Raw genomic sequence first — 15,188 nt, forward strand, 5'->3', positions numbered from 1 at the left:
AGTAAACTATAATAGGTATAGTTTAGGAAGACATTACTCACTACTTCTAGTACAATGAAACATACAAAGAGTCAGTTTATACATGAGTCAATACACACTATTATGAGAAACTAAGAGAACATACTATTATGAGAAACTAAGAGAATACTATAACGAGAAACAATACATACAATACACTATACTATAAAAGAGAACATACTATGATGAGAAACAAAGAGAACACACTACATACTAGACAAAGAGAACATACACTACACTAGTACATACAATGCATATACAAGATACTATAACGTAAATGTGATTCATTATTTCGGGGCATGGCATCACTGCCATGGCTCGTTTTGTATCCAGAGTCTCCTGGAGGGAGAGCATGAATTTGCGTATAGATCTATACTGGAGTGACTATCCAACACCTTGCTGCTCGCTATAGCAGGACTTGCAAGTCTACGGGTACGAAATTTCATTTCTTCTGACATCTTTCATTGTCGTGTTTTCAGTCGATAGTATGGTACAATCATATCATATTATACCTTAATTAACAACTAGTTTAAGGTAGTTAGTACAACAGTAGTTACTATAATACAACACTATAGTACTATTATTATTTCCCCATTGCATTCATTTGTGATCTTCTCACATAAACGGTAATGTAAAAACTATATTTTTTTAATGATAGTCACACTTGGGAGAAATACACACCTTTACAATAAACAAACATACAGAACATCTGATGCCTTGGTAGAAGGCTACTTATAGTAGAAAATATAGTATTTTCTAGGAGTTACAAACAATTACTGCAAACTTCTACAAACTTTACAAACTTACACATCATACACTTACAAAAAATTTCATACAAACAATGACACTAAAATGCTTTTGAACTCACCAGCTTTAAAGCTAATAAACTCTTTCAAAATAACTTGTATCCTCAGGTCATCAGTAGATATGTACCGATGCCAGCTTTTGAGAAGATGGAGCAATTTCAAGACTCATCTTATATTTTGATTCATATTTTTGGTGTCTTATAAACCACAGAACACACTTGTATTAAAGTATATTATTAATGAAATGGATGATGTTGTTTGCTTGTTTACTATTATTCTGTGTTATGATACTGTACATGACGTCCTCTGCCCCAGAACGTTTCCGCCGTTCCGGTTTTGGGGTTTGACAGATTGGTATCAGAGCATTGTTTATACTTAATTGAGTATATCAACCCTTAAAAGATATACAAACTATAAACACAATTGGATTAAAATACTCTGACCAAGAGTTTATACTTTTAAATAATAAAATATTTAACTAAGTATATATACCTGCATTCATACTAAAATCAGTGTCACTAGGACATAACAAAAGTATTACGATTTTTGAATATCACAAGTATCCTTGGGTATGTATGGTCAGTTCTGGGAGTGACATAGCCTGATCAACTATGTTGGTCCGAGAAGTGATTAGCATATGCCCTGGAATGGTTGTGATATGACAACATGTCTAAAAACATACCAATACTACTACAATGATAACATTAGAACAAAACATAAACTTAAATACTATAGGAGTATTTTGTGTTACTATAATTACTTATTTGAGAACTAAAAAGGTCTTTGCTAAGTGGGTCAATAGTTGCTATGTGGATACACTAAGGTTATATGAGATTAAGGTGTCGTAGACTTAGAATATGTGATCTTTTCTTAACTTTATGTTCCTTGTTTGGTTGTGGATTTGGAGTTAGGGACGCTTACTCGAACGACTATCCTGTTTTGATTTCATATAACTGGTATGCACTATGCAAGTATTGAAATAACTGGTAAGGATCATCTTAAAATTATCTTAAGTAGTATGTCTATTTATATAAGATTCCTATATCCCTTTTCTCGCGTAGGTATCATGGCTGGATTCCATCCTCCTGTCGATCCGTACTTCCCGAATCAAGGGAATGCTGGATGGCTTGAAGAAGAGCGAGAAGATGATCACCCTATACCTTTGGATGATCACCTTGCAAAAGGCTTCTCGGATGGTTCCGACTCCGAGCCCGAAGTCAACAACCTACCCCAAGAGCGTCAAGTCCCAAATCCCAACCCCCGACTAGGATTTCAAGGCCCCACACCCTTGTGGGCGACAAACTTGAACCGTTGGAGTGATGAACAGGGTCAACCTTTACCTTAATATGGGGACCGATGATTTTACAACCTTAATGAGTGTGTCTCAGCTTATCGAGTTCTACCCATCATGATCCGCATGATTGCTCGAAATGATGAGCAAGGTTGAACATCCATATACCGAGTCATGGAGATTGGTGCCAACTCAGGCATTAACACGGTCTGCATACGCCATCTTGAAGAGTCTATGGAAGGGACTAGAAGATCCGATGAGGCTCTGCAGCAACAGCTAGCTGCATCCCACACTGAAGTCATAGAACTTCGAGTTCGTCAGCGAGCTCATGAGTGACATCTCCAAGAAGTAGTGCGTTAGCTGGTAGATCTTAGGGTTCACCCGAGGAATGCCCGTCGTCGGTAGAAAATGTCTGACTCAACTTTTCATTTGGTTTAAGGAATAGCCTTTCTTATCTGTGCTCTATGTAGCACTTGTCTGTAAAATATTTCTGTCTTACAAGTACATTAACTAGACTTCTAATCTGTCAACATTTTTCCCTATATGGTTTGATGTAAGACCTACTGTTAGGTCAATTTTTCCTGAAATTATTACATCATTATTGCCAATATTATAGACAGATGTCTACTCTTCTAGAAATCTTTATTCAAATGCTTCATTCTTGTGTCACTAGAACTCATACTCTCACCTAGTTGTTGAACTATGATGGCTTAGTTCATGGGACTCAATCATTAAATGCACTATTGAATTCTTAGCATTATGTTCATCTATAAACATATAGTTGAAAGATCCTCCTTGTAAATCAATAAGGCATAATCCTCTGGACGTTGAAACACCTCCACCACCTCCTCCACTGATCGATACGTACGCTTTGAATGTTGCAGTAGCTGCGGCTGTGGTAATAGCCATGGCTCAATACAATCTACTGGTGCCAGTGGAGATGGAACACCTGCTCATTCTACTCAAGGTGAAATCCTTGTGTGCTCGAGAGAGTGATCCTACAAGGAATTCACCAACTGCAAGCCAAAGTCCTTCAAAGGGACTGGCGGAGTCATTGCCCTCTCACAATGGTTTGAAAAGACGGAGTCGATCTTCGAGATCTGCTCCTGCCTAGCAGGGAGCAAAGTCAAATTTGTTGCTTGCACCTTCGAGGAAAAAGCCATGACATGGTGGAATAGCCATGTCAAGTCACTAAATCTAATAGTGGCAAATGAAACGGGTCGGGAAACTCTAAAAGACCTCATGATCGAGGAATACTGCGCGCGGGGAGAAATCCAGAAGTTAGAACAAGAACTATGGAGCCTAACCATGAAGGGCTCCGATATAGTTTCCTATACCACTAGATTCAACGAGCTGCTTTGTCCCAACATGGTTCCCAAGGAGGGAAAGAAAATAAAGAGGTACATCTGGGGGCTGGTGCCTCCATTTTAGGGAATGTCTTATCTTCAAACCCTGCTACGTTTGATAGTGCCAAGCAATTGGCACATCGGCTCATCGATCATGGATTCCGTACCCCATCAACAACACCAACCCTAGCCATCTCAGAACCCTACAACGCCGTTGACAATAAGAGGAAGTTCTAGAATGACAAGAAAAAGCAAAAAGCTGCCAAAAAGCAGCAGGTCTTGGCAGTTCATGCTGCGATAGTACTTGCCGTTACTGCTTCGGTAAAGCAGTACGCAGGAAACTTGCCGAAGTGCAACAAATGCAACTTCCACCACACTGGAGCCTGTCGGGAAATGCAGTTTTCTAACTGTAACAGGAAGGGACACACAGTCCATTTCTGTAAAGCTCCGGCAAGGCCAATCAACCAAATTCCCAACGCTGGTGTGGGCCAGGCTTGCTACGGTTCTGGTGAAGTGGGCCACTTTAAAAGAAACTGCCCGAGGACAGGGAATGCCGGTGGAGTAGCCAAAATTTTGGCTATAGGCCACGAGGAAGCAGTTGTCGACCACACAGTGGTCACTGGTACATTTCTCCTCAATGACTCTTATGCATCCATTTTGTTTGATAGTGGAGCAGAGAGTAGTTTCGTGAACCAAAAATTTTCTCACTTACTTATACCAACAACCATGCTCACTTAAAGAACCGTTCACTGTAGAAATGGCTAATGGGAAGACTGGGAGCACTAGTAGTATATACATAGGATGTACTCTAACTCTAGATAGCCATTCATTTGCAATCGACCTCATGCTGGTCTCGAGTAAAAGTTTTGACGTCATCATCAGCATGGATTGGTTGAGTCTACAACATGCCGACATCATGTATTATGAAAAAGTTGTTAGCCTTAATCTCCCTTCTAACGAAACTCTTATTATTTATGGCGACAAACCCAGCACAAGCCTTCGTATCATCTCAAGTATTCAAGCTTAGAAGTACCTACGTAAGGAATATTGTGCATTCCTTGCACACGTTGTTGATACGAAACAAAAGCCCTGAAGAACATCCCCGTAGTACGCGACTTTCCCGACATCTTTCCAGAAGAACTACCAGGATTGCCTCCACAACGTCAAGTCGAGTTCAAAATCGACTTAGTTCTAGGAGCTACCCCAGTAGCACCAGCTAAGATGCAGGAACTATCCAGTCAACTTAACGAACTGCTCAACAAGGGCTTTATTAGACCAAGCTTCTCACCATGGGGAGCACCAGTATTATTCGTGAAGAAGAAAGACAGATCATTCTGTATTTGCATCGACTACAAAAAACTCAACATGCTAATGGTTAAAAATCATTACCCTCTGCCTCGCATAGACGATTTGTTCGACCAACTGCAAGGGGCGAATTACTTTCAAAGATTCATCTAAGATCCAGGTATCACCAGTTGTGGGTGTTAAAGGAGGATGTCCCAAAGACAGCCTTCCAAACTCGTTACGGAAACTATGAGTTCGTAGTGATGCCATTCGAATTGACCAATGTGCCCACAGTATTCATGGATTTAATGAATAGGGTGTACCATCCTTACTTAGATCAATTCGTCATTGTATTCATCGATGACATACTTATCTACTCTCGTAGCGAGGAGGAGCATAGTAAGCACATGCAGCTAATCTTAGAAACACTACGATCAGAAAAGCTCTACGCAAAGTTCTCTATATGTGAATTTTGGATCCGAAGAGTCGAATTCTTAGGACACGTGGTTAGCGAAGAGGGAATCCACGTGGACCCATCCGAAATCAAGGCTATTGAGAACTGGTCGGCAACGAAGACGCCTACGGAAATTCGTCAATTTCTAGGCCTCGCAGACTCCTATCGTAGATTCATACAAAACTTCTCACGAATATCGAAACCTCTTATGACATTGACCAAGAAGGGCGTGGCCTTTGACTGGGGAGAGAAACAAGAGAACGCGTTTCAAACGCTGAAACGAGCCTTATGCACTGCACCAATACTATCCCTCCCAGAAGGAATAGAAGACTTCGTAGTCTACTGTGATGCGTCCAATCAAGGGTCGGTTGTGTTCTGATGCAACGAGGTAAGGTTATTGCCTATGTCTCAAGACAGCTAAAGACACACAAGGTGAACTACACCACGCATGATCTTGAGTTAGGAGCTGCTATGTTTACTCTGAAGATCTGGAAACACTACCTATATGGCACAAAAAGCACTATGTTTACAGACCACAAAAGCCTACAACACATATTCAACCAGAAGGAGCTCAATATGAGGCAACGACGGTGGGTCGAAATACTCAATGATTACGAATGCGAAATTCGTTATCATTCGGGTAAAGCCAACATAGTAGCAGACGCCCTAAGTTGGAAAGAATATTTTGGTCGAAGAGTCAAATCATTGACTACGACTATCCATTCGCATCTGTCCACTCAAATTAAGGAGGCTTAGCTCAAAGCCTTGAAATCTGAAAATGTGGCGGCAAAATCCCTACGAGGGATGGATAAGAACTTGGAAGTCAAGGGTGGCGGAGCGTTATATCTCATGGACCGGATCTGGACACTGAAGCACGGTAGCTTCAAAGACTTGGTCATGATGTAACATCCCGGAAATTCAGAAATATAGTTGAAGGGCTAAAATGTAAATAAGAATGTCGACTCGGCGAGTCGATGGATGAACTCGGCGAGTCGATTCGCGTTACGGGTCACGTGTTAAGTTACCAACTCGGCGAATCGCAGGTGTGGACTTGGCGAGTTGGTGCTGTATGAAGAAAACCCTAATCCTGGGGATTTTGCTCTATATAAAGATCATAAAACCCTCTTCCCAGCCTCTTAAACCTCCGTTGAGTTCCAGAAACCCTAATAGTCGTGAGTGAGAGATTGGAGTGCATTTTGGAGCTTGGATAATTGATTTAAGACGGAAATATTGAAGTCTAAGGAGCTTGGATCAAGGAGGCTTGGGGAGATTCGGTTTACTCTTCAGTTGGAGGTTGTTTTGAGGTAACGATTTGTCATCTTGGCTTTACTCCTTCTAGATCCACCTTTTTGGAGCTTTAGAGTTTGTTTGGAAGAAATTATGTTGAAATCTTGATGCATGAGTTGGATCTGGAGTTGAAACCCCAGATCTGAGTCCCATATGAATGCCATGTGAAGAAAGCCCTTTGATTAGCCATGCAAAAGCCAGCCCTAAGGAGTTAAGTTCCATTTTAACTTGGTTTTTGTTGAATGGGTCATGGAAGCACGTAAAAGTAGCAGCTTTATGTTGCTAATGAACCATAAGAACCCTGATCTAGTGTTTGGAGTAAGGGAGTGGCTCTGTGGATCGAGATTATGGAACTTCGCATATGGACTCGACAAGTCTGGGAGATGACTCGGCGAGTCAGACTAGAGATTAGGCATGAGTCACGTAGGGATTCGACGAGTCACATGGGTGTACTCGACGAGTTGCTTGATGATTGGCAGGAACTCGACGAGTTGGAAGAACAACTTGGCGAGTCTGTTGAAGATCGCCTTGGACCCGAAGAGTCTGTTCTTGGACTCGGCGAGTCTGATCGTGGAACCCCCCAACCGTTTCTGGCTAAGTCATGAATCGGTGAGTCGAGGGATGACTCGGTGATCGAGTTGAGCATGAAGGGACTCAGAGTTGTTGGACTCGGCTAGTCTTGGGGTGACTCGGCGAGTTGAGTCATGATATGGGAATTTTCAGGGCATGGGGACTCGACAAGTCAACGGGTTGACTCAACGAGTAGAGTCAGTCAGGGAGTTTGACATTGACTGAGGACTTTGAATTTGACCAAGAGTTGACCAGTTTGACTTCCAGGGGTATTTTGGTAATTATTGTTTTTGGTTAATTGGTATTGGCCAGTGGTGAAGTTCGTGTCGAAGGTTGGAGCAGCGTGATCTTTTCTCTTCAGTCAGCAATTACGAGGTGAGTTATCCTCACTATATCGACAGGGTCTAAGGCACCAAGGCCGACCCTTTATCGGATTGTAATCCGGATATTGTTGTTATGTTATTGCTTTGCTATGTTTGCATCCTGGTAGTTAGGGTGGTGTATGTTAGAGACCTGGTTGAGGTCGGTATCCTGGTACATAGGATGATGCTATATTAGTAACCGGTTAGGTCGGTATCCTGTTTAGGGTATGTTATGTATGTGATCTGCTAGATCGGTTGTTTGATGATTAATTGTTATGTGGTTATATGTTTATGTGCACATGGTTAGTTGACTAGGGTTAGGTTGAGACAGGTCCTACTTTGTGCTGTAGGCCTACATACCCAGGGCAGACCGGATATTCCGAAGGCCCAACGAGCGGTCCGGATAGGCTGTAGGCCCCACGAGGGCGGACCAGACGTGACGAGGCTCGGAGAGTGGACCAGGCCGAATGAAGGCCCGGTGCAGGGGGACCAGTCATACTATAGACTCAGAGAGTGGACCAGGTGGGTTGAAGGCCCGGTGCGGGCGGACCAACCACACTGCAGACTCGATGGATATGGCTAGACTCGGAGGGTGGACCAGGTGGACTGATGGCTCGGTGCGGCGGACCAGTTACACAGTAGACCCGAAGTGCATGGCTGTTCTGTTCTGTGTTTTATGTTATGATATGTGTATGGTATTGCGGTTGGTATTTTGGGGGTATCTCACTAAGCTTTCGGGCTTACAGTTGTGGTTTTATGTTTCAGGTACTTCAGGAGACCGTGGCAAGGCAAAGGCGTGATCGTACCGCTCCTCATGTTATGTTTTTATGATATGGATCTGGAAATACTCTGATAATAAACGTATTGAAAACCTTTTTTGTAATGAATTAATGAAAATGGGTTGTTTTTGAAAAGTTTAAATTGGTTTGAATTTTTATGGATGTTACACATGACCGAAGCACACAACACTCGATACTCCGTCCACCCAGGTTCGGATAAGATGTATCTGTATGTTAAAAAGTTATACTATTGGCCTAACATGAAAACAGAGATTGCTACCTTCATAAATAAATGCCTTACTTGCGCCAAGGTTAAGGTCGAATACCAGAAACCATCAGGTTTACTGCAGCTATTGGAGATACCGGAGTGGAAGTGGGAGCAGATCACGATGGATTTCATAACCAAGTTGCCCAAGACAACGGGTGGACTTGATACCATCTGGGTTATCGTCGACAGATTGACCAAGTCTGCACACTTCCTGCCCATCAAAGAGACCGACAAGATGGAAAAGCTCACAAGAACATACATTCGGGAAATCGTACGACTGCATGGTGTTCTTATATCTGTTATCTCCGATAGAGATAGCATATTCACCTCGAGGTTTTGGCAGTCGCTACAAAGTTTCCTTGGAACAAGGCTAGAAATGAGTACAGCCAACCATCCACAAACCGACTGACAAAGTGAGAGAACTATCCAAACCTTGGAGGATATGCTGCGAGCCTGTGTGATCGACTTTGGGAAGGCATGGGATACTCATTTATCTCTTGTCGAAATTTCCTACAACAACAGTTATCACATGAGCATAAAGGCTGCTCCATTTGAAGCCATCTATGGCCGGAAGTGCAGATCCCGTATGTGCTGGGCTACGGTTGGTGACACCCAATTAGCTAAAGGACGAGTTCCTGAAAGCACTCTCACAGGTCCAGAAATCATTCGGGAAACGACAGAGAAGATTGTTTAGATTCGTGAACGATTGAAAGCCGCTAGAGACTAATAGAAAAGCTACGCAGACAAGTGAAGGAAACCTTTGGAATTCCAGGTGGGAGACTGTGTTCTTTTGAAAGTCTCACCCTGGAAGGGCTTGATATGCTTTGGAAAGCGTGGAAAGCTAAATCCAAGATACATAGGGTAAGGTACATCCTACTTTCCATGTTATAAACTTGAAAAAGTGTCGATCCGACGAGACTCTTGTAATCCCACTCGACGAAATCAAGATCAATGAGAGCCTCAACTTCGTGGAAGAACCTGTAGAGATCATGCACCGAGAGGTCAAGAAAACGAAACAAAGCCGCATCCTAATTGTGAAGGTTCGTTGGAACGCCAAGCGAGGACCAGAATTTACTTGGGAGCGTAAGGATCAAATGAAACTGAAATATCCTCATCTTTTCGCTTAGTTCTTTGTAACTACTTAGTTGCTTAAACTCTAATTTTGGGATGAAATTCTCTCTAAAGGGGGGATGATGTGACAACCCGAAATTTCTATCTTGTACACTTATTGAAATCAATCAAGTTCAGACTCATTTTTAGCTATCTTCTAGCATTGTTTGGATTCAATTAGAGTGTTCTAAGCCTAGTACCTTCAAATTTAGGGTTTAGAAATAAGTCCCAAAAGTGCAATACTTCAAAAATTGGCCAAACACTCCAACTTAAGGAGTGTACGGCCGTACACATGGAGTCTACGACTATACAACCCCTTCTGGCCGTACACTCTCATGTATAAATGAGAGTGTTAGCCTCGTTTCATCCCTTTTCACACTCTTAAGGCCGAAAACCACTTATCTCTCAAGTATGATCCGATTTTGCCTTCAATTCTTCAAGTGGTAACTGTTTCTTCCATCTCCTTGATGATTCATTACTCTATCTACTAAAGATCCGTTGGATAAGGTGTCTATGTCCATAACTATTTTTGGTATGTACTTGAGCCGACTCGGCATGGTCCATTTGGGTTGCATGGCACCATGCAATTGGATAAACTAAATGAGAGAAATAACACATATGGTTTATTAATATATTATAAGTTCTAATATATTAATAATATTATTTAATTAGTTTTGATCAAGAATTAATTTAGAATTAATTAAGTGATCAAAAGGATAACTAATTAAATATATGGGTAGATTATGTAAATCTTCCATATCTTATATAGTGGGCTAAAAGGCTCCATAGATTATCAAGTTAGGTTCCACCCATAGGATGCTCCATGGAGTTAACCAATGGATTGAGAAATGAAGAGTCATGTTACATTAGGGTTTTACCTAATGCAACAAACTATATAAGGACCATGTCTCTCCCCAAAATCGGCTACACTAAGAGAAACAAGAGGGCTTGGCTGATTTTGAGTGTGTTAGAGTATTCTCTCAAGTTTATACTTTGCATTTGGTGTTGCGTGAAGCATTTGAGGCATCACACTTGAGGTGCTAGGCTCACAAGGTTTCAAGGAACACTTTCATCAACAAGGTATGTAGTTCTATCTTTTATACAAAGAAAAATTGTTCCCCATGTATGCTAGATAGGTTCATAACCTTGGAAAAACAAATTTGCATGATTATTAGACAAACATAGATCAAAGGTTATTAGGGTTGCATGTACACTTAGGAAGTGTTAGAATGCTCAAAACCCATCGGTGGTATCAGATCCTAGGCTTGTTTGTTTGTTATTTGTGCTAAATAGTTGGAAAAAGTCGATTTTGTGCAATCTGAATGATGAACTCGCCAAGTCCATGGGGGGACTTGCCGAGTTCATGTGAATCTTCAACCTACTCGCAGAGTAGGTTCATGCACTCGGCGAGTAGGAGGCTCAGAATGCAGTTTTTCGACTTTAGTTGCTGGAAATGGACTAGGAACATTACCCTAAACTGTTTTGGTACTTGAAAACTTATTTTAGTTGGTATAATGTTCATGCTAATCCATTTACAACAACAAGTTATCAAAATTACAAAGTTTTAAGTGTAATTTTTGATTCATGAGAGTGTTCATGTTCATGTTCTTGATCTTATGATGTTTAGATGATTATAGGAATTGTTTGTGACCTATGTTGTAGATTAATTCTTGATCATTATGTGTTTTAATGGAGTCCATAACTTGTCCTCAAGTTATGGAAAACCAACAGTCACTTTTCTTTAAAACCATTAAAAGAACACATGGGTTATAAAAATGAAGAGTCTTCATTTTTTAATACTCTAATTAACTCATAAGTTACAAGAAATGAAAATTTTTGAAAGTTTACAAAACTTGCCCTCAAGTTTTGGAACAAGTAAAGTCATATTAAAACTTTAGTTCCAACCCTTAGAATTTTAAAAGTTAAAATTTAATCCTTATACTTGTAATATTATAAGTTAGTAATATATATATATATATATATATATATATATATATATATATATATATATATATATATATAAGATCAAAGTCGTCTTACCGCTAGTACGCCTCATTTACGAAGCCGGTCTATAAGGTGGGTATAAGGTTGTTGCCTATAAAATGGCAACTTAATGGGTGTCCACTCTCACCCACCGCTTGCTTGACTGGTGGAGGGTCGTTAGCCGAACGGGTAGGACAAGGAGTTATAAATTCTCATTAGAAGTATAATGATAATTATAAAGTAACTAAATGTTTTATTAAATTCCCAATTTTAGTTACTTTAGGAAAATGTGAATAAGGTGCTAATCCATGAAATTACACTTTACACTTTGTCTAAGTTGTTAGTGGAGCGTGTGTGGTTAACTGGCACACTAACTTGAACTTAACAAGGTAGGTAAAGGGTGACTTAATATTTATCATAGTATCGGTGGAGCGTGTGTGGTTAACCGGCACATCGATTGAGGGGTAAAACATTAAGGGTATCAAGTGATTTGCATGGTTACTTCACACTTCGTTTTGTGATCCTCGGTATCCCAGTCACAAAACTTGGAGGGCACACTCGAGATTGAAACATGCCTTTGAAAAGTTCATTGAATCTCAAAAAGAATCTAGGAATTTCTAAGTACCAAATTAAAACTTGATATTTAATATTTCGTTTTTTGGCGGAAATTGGTGAATCGTCATTCACCTACCTTTCAAATATGTTATTACTTAGATTACGGCATACCTCTTCTATGTATAATATATTGTGATTGGGTCCTAGCCTTAATATTACATTTGGGTGTTTTATTAAGGACTATCTCTATTTCTAAACTAAATTTTTCCTTCTTTTCAGATGTCTGCAAACACTACTGCTTCTGGCTCTAATCCTAATGGCTCCTTTACCCTTATGAACTTGTGTGGGAAAGTCACTTTTGATGGATCCAACTTTAATGAATGGATCAAAAACATCAGAATGATTAATCGCTACGAGGACAAGGAATATGTCCTCGATAAGGAACTTAAGGAGATTGATGAGACAGTTGCTACTCCTCAAGAGATCGTTGACTTTAGGGCACATGAAAGGGATGCCACCAAAGTGGCATGCATCATGATGGCCACCATGACCGCGGATCTCCAAAAATCCTATGAAGATTTCTACCCTTTTGAAATGCACCAAGATTTGATGGAAAGATACCATCAAAGTGCAAGACAAGAGAGGTATGAAATCATCTCCTCCATGATAACAACTCGCATGAAGGATGGTGAACCCATCACGAGCCACATGCAGAAAATGCAAAGATTTGTGGACCTTTTGCTGAAACTTAATGTGAACTTCCCCGAGGAGCTTGCAATAGATATCATTTTGCACTCCTTACCTTCATGTTATGATCAATTCCGCATGACATACCACATGAACAAGGAAGAGGTCACTCTCAGCAAACTTCAAGGACTCTTAAAGACCGCGGAAAGTGGTCTTAAGGGTAAGGCAGTTGTTACTACTCCTACTCCTACCAACTAGGCCCCTGTCTTGGCAATCGGGAAAGGACGAGGGAAGAAGAGAAAGAGTTCTTCGAAGGGTACCAAGGCTAGGACCCTTGATGGCTCTTCTTCAAGTGGAACCAAGAAAGGTTTCATCACTCCTTCTTCTGACCCAAAAGAGGCTGAATGCTTCTATTGTCATGAAAAGGCACATTGGAAGCTGAACTGCCCAAAGTACCAGCAAGATGTGAAGGATGGGAAAGTTAAACCCAACCATGCAGGTATTTAAACTATCTTATCTAATAACTCACCCCATTCTAACTCATGGGTCCTTGATACCGGTTGTGGTATTCATATCTGTTCTGATTTGCAGGGACTAAGAAGAAGTGAGAATGTGGAGCAAGGAAGAATAAAATTGATCATGGGAAACAGGAAAGCTTCACCTGTCACCAAGATTGGAGTTTATACTTTATCGCTAAGTAGTGGGTTTAGTTTAGATTTCAATAAATGTTGCTATTCGCCAGAAATGGCAAGAAATATTATTTCCTTTCATGCATTGTATAAACAAGGTTTTACCTTTTCATTTAATAATGAAGTTGGTTCTATTGATGCTTTCTTTAATAATGTTTTTTATTTTAAAGCATTACCTTGTGATGGTGTGTATGAAAATGTATCTGTGGTTGATAACTTAGGAAATAATGTTTTGTGTATTGATTCTATTAATAATAATAACTTGGATAAAGCATCATTATGGCATTGTCATCTTGGACATATAAGCAAGAAACGCATAGGCCAACTCCAAAAAGATGGAGTCTTGGAGTCACTTGACCTAAAGTCAGATGATAGTTGCGAATCATGCTTACTTGGGAAAATGACAAAGTCACCCTTCACAGGTTCTTGTGAGAGGGGTGCAGGTTTATTGGATCTTGTACACACGGATGTGTGTGGACCATTCAAGCATGCCACAAGGGATGCTAATCGTTATTATTTGACTTTTACTGATGATTACAGTAGATATGGATATGTCTACTTAATCAAGCATAAGCTAGAGACTTTCGAACGGTTTAAAGAATTTAAACAGGAAGTCGAGAATCAATTGGGCAGGAACATTAAGATGCTTCAATCCGATCGAGGTGGTGAGTATCTTAGTTCAGAGTTCCTCGACAATCTTAGGGAATGTGGGATTGTCTCACAATTGACACCTCCTAGGATACCGCAGTTGAATGGTGTAGCTGAGAGGCGTAATCGAACCTTGTTGGATATGGTTCGTTCCATGATGAGTCGAGCTTCGCTACCAATCTCATTCTGGGGATATTCCTTAGAGACTGCCGCCCATATCCTTAACCTAGTCCCTACAAAGAAAGTTTCCAAAACTCCTCATGAGATGTGGACTGGTAAAGTACCCAAACTAGATCACATCAAGATTTGGGGTTGCGAGGCTTTTGTGAGGCGCGAGTCTCATGATAAGCTAGAACCCCGAAGCGAGAGGTGTATTTTCATCGATTACCCACAAAGATCCTTTAGTTACCTCTTCTACAGACCTAGTGATAATGTGGTCTTTGTAGCAAGAAGAGGAGTCTTTCGAGAGAGAGAGAGAGAGAGAGAGTTTATAAGCCAAAGGGACAGTGGGAGGCAAATTGACCTTGAAGAACTTCAAGAGTCAAGTGGTGAAGGAACTTCAAACCTAGCCCTCAACTTGAGGAGGAAACTCTTGTTGAGCCAATTGACGAATCTGTACCTCTGAGGCGTTCCACGAGAGTTAGGAATGCACCTGAGCACTACTATGGATTTCATATTACTGCGGAAGGTGAGACACTTATTAGTGATGAGACACTAGTAGGTCTGGATGAACCTAACAGTTACGTGGAAGCCATGGCAGGCCCCAAGTCTACGAAATGGAAAGAGGCTATGGATAGCGAGATACAATCCATGTATGACAATCAAGTTTGGAACTTGGTTGAGAATGCACTAGGTCGTAAGACTGTAGGGTGCAAATGGATATTCAAGAAGAAGACCGACATGGATGGTAATGTACACACTTATAAGGCTCGACTGGTTACAAAGGGTTTCTCTCAAATTCCTGGAGTGGATTATGATGAGACCTTTTCTCCAGTAGCCAAGATTAAGTCTATTACGGTTATGTTAGCCATAGCTGCATTTCATGACTATG

The sequence above is a fragment of the Lactuca serriola genome, chromosome 1, assembly GCF_051521515.1.
Source record: "Lactuca serriola cultivar US96UC23 chromosome 1, Lser_US96UC23_V15, whole genome shotgun sequence".
In the NCBI taxonomy this organism is placed as follows: domain Eukaryota; kingdom Viridiplantae; phylum Streptophyta; class Magnoliopsida; order Asterales; family Asteraceae; genus Lactuca; species Lactuca serriola.